The sequence below is a fragment of the Fukomys damarensis genome, unplaced genomic scaffold (assembly GCF_012274545.1).
Source record: "Fukomys damarensis isolate Sample0158 unplaced genomic scaffold, DMR_v1.0_HiC HiC_scaffold_19, whole genome shotgun sequence".
In the NCBI taxonomy this organism is placed as follows: domain Eukaryota; kingdom Metazoa; phylum Chordata; class Mammalia; order Rodentia; family Bathyergidae; genus Fukomys; species Fukomys damarensis.
The window spans coordinates 42,000,768-42,005,935 of NW_022900931.1; the positions used below are offsets into that span (position 1 = coordinate 42,000,768).

Below are 5,168 nucleotides of genomic sequence, written 5' to 3' on the forward strand. Positions count from 1 at the left end.
ATCGGCTCAGCCGGGGGTGGTGGGGGGCAGCCCTGGATAGCGGGCGGGAGACAGTAGTTCCATTTTCCCCCAAGCCAGCTGCCACTATTCAAGCGTGCTGGTTTGCGTTCACGTGAGGGCTGCGCCTCTGACTTTGCTGAATCGGCTCCTAAGGGAGGAATCTGGGAAAAGCTCCGGATCGAGGCCTGGAGCCCTGAGAGGGGCTGGGCACCCCACGCCCTCCGAGCTGACGCCCGGAGGTCAGGGGAAGCAGCCCTGCTCGGGGTCTTTGTATCTAGTCTGAGGCCTATCTTTGTGGTAGGCTCGGGCTGGGTAGAGTAAGTGCAAGAAATCATACTGAGCGCAAGAAACTCAATTTCTGCCTTCCACTGAATCCCTTCCTTCACATCACTTGAGTCCAATCTAGCTGCCTTCTGCACTGCATCTCAGGCCAAGTCAAGCGTGTTTTACTATTTTGTATCTATTCACTCTCTGAGGATAAAGGGTTGGATCACTGTAGCACCCTGCAAAGAAAGAGTACTTTGCAATCTTATCTGTTATTGTTTATTAGTGGTCACAGCCTGGTGAATGCCTTTTAATTAGATCACCCTGTGTTTTGATGTATTTAGTAATCGTTTTCCGGTCGCAGCTTTAAGAGGTGCTGAGAATTTCAACGATCTCCTACATTTTCAGCATCCAAAAATTATACTTTAATTATATAAACAGAGAAGGCATGCCACACACAAATTTCAGAGTCACTCATTGCAGATACCAGGAGACTAGAAAGAAGTTGCTGCACGTTTCTAAATGAAGAAGCAGCAAATGCTGATGGGGCAGTGAGCTATTGGTGGTGAAGGGCTTCTAGGGTGGGAGTAAAAAGGCCCAGGGTCTATTCCTGGCTTGATTGTTAGTCGGCTTTGTACCTTTGGGTAAGCTCTTAACCTTTCTGAGCTTCCGGTTTCTGAAAACGTAGGGTGGGTATAGACTAGACCTTCGTGATCATTTTCTAGCTTTAAAATCTGATTCTGGAATTCTTTGAGACTGGAAGAAGTCACTGCCTGAGGCAAAGCTTATAATCACTGCCAAAAAACACGGAAGGATTTATTAACAGTTAATTGCAGATGGTCCAATGCTAGTCATTTTATGGAGAGAATTCACTGTCAGAATTATTCTCCTCTAAGGCTATAATTTAAAGTGAACTAAAATACAAAAGACATAAAAAGAAAAATAAACACATGAAGTGCTTAAATACAAACTATATAAATATGTATAAAAGTAGGCTATATCCACATTTGTGATGGATAGTCATAAACTATATTTATTGAATGCACGGTTGCCATGGGAATATAGAATAAAATTGAGGATGTGTGTGTCCTTGGGAAATTTCCAATCTATTTGGGATTTTAAATAGCCATAGAAACGACACTTAAGGCACAGCTATAGAAAAATCTTTGCGCTTAAAAGGGCTGGAGAAAGGCATCTGCTCTCCTCAAAGACATAGGAGAGAAACGTTTTGGAGGGCTAGGAGCTGTGAGAACAGGGGGTGGATACGGTACATCCCTGAAGACAGATCCAGAGCATCTGAGGGAAGCTTGGAAATAAGATGAAGCTGAGATGTGTGCTAAGCAGAAGGGAAAGGAAGGAACCTTGAGGGACTGGGAAGAAAGGCACTCCTTATCACTTTAAACCAAAAGGTTCCTTTCCACCGTTCATTGGAAAATCCCAGAAGGACCTCTGGTCAATACAGTCAAAGAAACATAGGCCGCAGGCATCATGAGGGAATGGGAAGGTGTGGTTATCCCCCCTTTTCATGAGTTCCACCTTCTTAACAATCTGCCTGTTAAATGACTGAGCACCAGATCTAGGATCTAAAAGCAAGTTTGTCCAGGGCTGGGCATTTAGCTCAGTGGTTCTGCTTCCTACCATGTAAGCACAAGGACCGGAGTTCGATCCCTGGCACCAAAAAAAGCAAGTTTGTCCAAAACCCAGAACTGCTGCACCTTTGCATTTTGGAGCCTTAGGCTAACAATCAGAACTTGGATAAGTATTAAGAGAGAAGAGCAATCTTTTTGGCTGAAATCTGTATGCATTAGAAGTCTCTGTAATGACTTCCTGTAAAGTACCCTAACCCAGTGATTCTCAAATCAAAGGGTGGAGGTGAAGTGGTGCTTCTGGTCTCTTAGATAGCAAGATGGTGTCTTAGGGGGTCCTGGTGTCTAGCGGATGTTCCTTGGCATTGTACCTTGACCGCAGGCCTGCTAAATGTTCTATCATACATAGACTAGGGCTGAATGAATGAATATTTCCTTTATGTTTTATTGAGAGCCTACTTCCATCTGGAGTGGGTAGAGGGAAATAAAATGAGCAGTGAATCAGAAATCTAGCCGGAAACCCAGCCTACCAAACAATAGAGATCTGCTGCCAGAGACACTGGAGGATCCTCCCAGGCTGGGCTGCTGGGCTGCTGAGCTTGGAGCCCAGAGCCTGTCCTGAAGGGTCTGAAGTCGACTAGTGGAAGCACACCTAAGGGAGTCCTTGTCCCTGCTCAGGGAGTGTTCCAGGGAAGATGTGTACAGTGGCCCCAGGGAACTCAGAGGGAGAAGCATCTCTTCACTGAGGCACTCTCACATTGCTCTTTCAGAATTTATTTCCTTCTTGTGGACTTGTGTGTGGTAAGGACTTGAACAGATCAGTTGAAATGCTCATTGCAATAGGGAAGGTAAGTAAATTCTGCCTTTAGGTGCCTCTCCTACCAAGATAAGAGTATTAGGAAAATATCCCCAGGACATGATTGTTATAAAATGTGCAAAGATAGTTCTCCAAATTAAGGGGAGAACTCTGTCTTGGAGGGGAAGTTCCACATACCAGGTAGAATCTGAAGTCAGAAATGCAGAGAAAAAGCCAGGCATGTGGTAGTGCCTCCCTGTAATCCTAGCACATGGGGAGGCTGAGGCAGGATGATCCAAGTTGGAACCTAGTTTGGGAAATTTAATGACTTACTAAGATCCTGTCTCAAAATAAAGAGGCTGGAGATGTAGCTTAGTGCAAAAGCTGTGGAGAAATGGGGGGGGAGGAAGAAAGGAGGGGAAGGGAGGGGAGGAGAGAGGAGGGGAGGGCCAGATGTAGTGACATATACCTGCTACTCTGGGTGACAAGGCAAATGGAATACAAGTTCGAGGCCAGCCCTAGCAACTTAGTGAGCTGCTATCTCAAAGTTTAAGAAAGGGCTAGGGATGCAGCTCAGTATTCCATGATTTCAATCCCCAGTAAAACACACACAAACACACACACACACACACGCACACGAAACAGAGGGAGAGGGAGAGGAGCTCTTTGACTTTAGCAAGTCTGATAATGCAGAAGCAGTTAATTGCCAGGCTCAGTAGTGCATCCCTGTAATCTCATCCTTCTGGGAGGCTGAGGCAGGAGGTGTACAAGTTCAAGCCCAGAATGGACAACTTAGATCTTGTTTCAAAAAATAAACAAAGAAATAATAGTTTTGAAATATAGCTCAATGCAAAGGCCCTGGGTTTCATTTCCAGTGCTAGAAAGAAAATGAACTGCGTTCTGCTTATGCTGCTGGTCAAGCAGCACGGTGTGGGCCAGACAGAACCTGTCAAGCATTTCAAGGAACTATGCTTCATTCCTGTTTCTGTTGACACTGGGTACCATACCATACACATCTCTTTATTGAGTGAGACGTCCCAGAAGTGAGCTAGTTCCTGGGAATATGTATAAACAGTTCCACTGGGGATAACTCTAAGGTGGCAGTGGCAGGGAATGGCTGAAATGGACAGTGCTAGAGGTTAGAGATGTCAGTTGTTGTATTCATAGTACTGGTTTCTACCCTGAGCATTTGGCCCAAAGGATCCGAACACATTGGCTCTGGATCCTGTGACACTGGCACAGTGTGTGTGCCTGCAAGAGCTACTGGTGTGTCTGATTCATTTGGTTTATTCATGTGGAAATTTCTTAAAAGTGATAGATTCTGCAAGGCTTGGAGAAAACTTAATGGTTACGTGAAAACTATTTTCTACGAGTTTGAGCTTTGGTTTGAAAAGAATAAATGTGGCCTTATATTACAGGGACTGCTTTCCATCCTTTTCCTCAGATGTTAAAGTGACTTGTAATTGCCGCTCTTAAACTAAATCCTGGAAGAATAACAGTGATTCATAAGTGTTGATAAAGCACTGTTGAAATCTGGAATGTATTTACTGCTATTGTTTAGATGTCCTAAAATGAGAATTTCATTGGATGTGATAGAATGAATGAAAAGATAGCACATTTCTAACTGGCAGTAGCATTTCTTAGGAATCGTTAGGGAAGAAAGAGGAAGCAAAATGATTTTTAGAAATATAGGATTCCAGCATAATTCCAATTTTTAAATGCTTTTAGCTCCAGTAGAATATAAGTAAAAGCCAGAGAGCTTTGCATTCTCGGCTGTTGATATAATGGTGTTGTCTGCTATACCAAAACTACTAACTTCTGAATTCAGAAGGCCTTTAATTTCACCCACTTTACTGCAAGAGTCTGTCATTCTCACCACCCTGGGGCTAACATAGCGTTACACAGATGCATTGTGGGAAGCTTTCACCTTCTGAAGCCCCAGCTGTTGACGGTTGCTTCGGGGCAATGAGGAGCTTGTTGTAGGTCTTCCTGCTATAGTGACAAGCCTTGTGAATTTCCTATCTATATGTCATATACACTCCCCCAAGTGCCAGTTTCATACTGATCTCTTCAATTTTTTCAATTATAAAAGTAAAGAAAGTCTATTGTAAAATATGAAAGGCCCTTCATTGCTTTTCCACGATGCCCATCCCAAACTCCTCAGAAATAAGAAAGGCTAACAATCTGGTGTGAATAGTACGGCTTTGAAGTTTTAATTTGAAGATATGTGCCTAGAGCTTACATTCACCATCATTCTGTGTGTGGAACGAGAACACCATTAAGGTAACCTACACAGCCTGTGGGGGAATCCAGCATTTGTGTTTTCCCACCCATAAATACATCTCTGTGTATATGCCCATCAGAGTTTGAAAACTCACAGCCCGTAGACACATTTTGTTTGACTTCTCCACTGTTTTAAATATATATGAACTAGGGCCGGGGATTTAGCTCAGTGATTCCACCGTCTGCTTTGCAAGTGCAAGGACCCAAGTTCAATCCCTGGTACAAAAAAAAAAAAAATA

At 43.7% G+C, this 5,168-nt stretch overlaps 1 protein-coding gene across 1 annotated transcript in view; it reads left to right on the forward strand.

The window, feature by feature from the left end:
• Positions 1–5,168, forward strand: part of Ildr2 (immunoglobulin like domain containing receptor 2) — a gene marked incomplete at both ends in the record, with an annotated part of 51,337 nt that overhangs the window by 25,450 nt on the left and 20,719 nt on the right. The gene's annotated exons all lie outside the window — the stretch shown is intronic.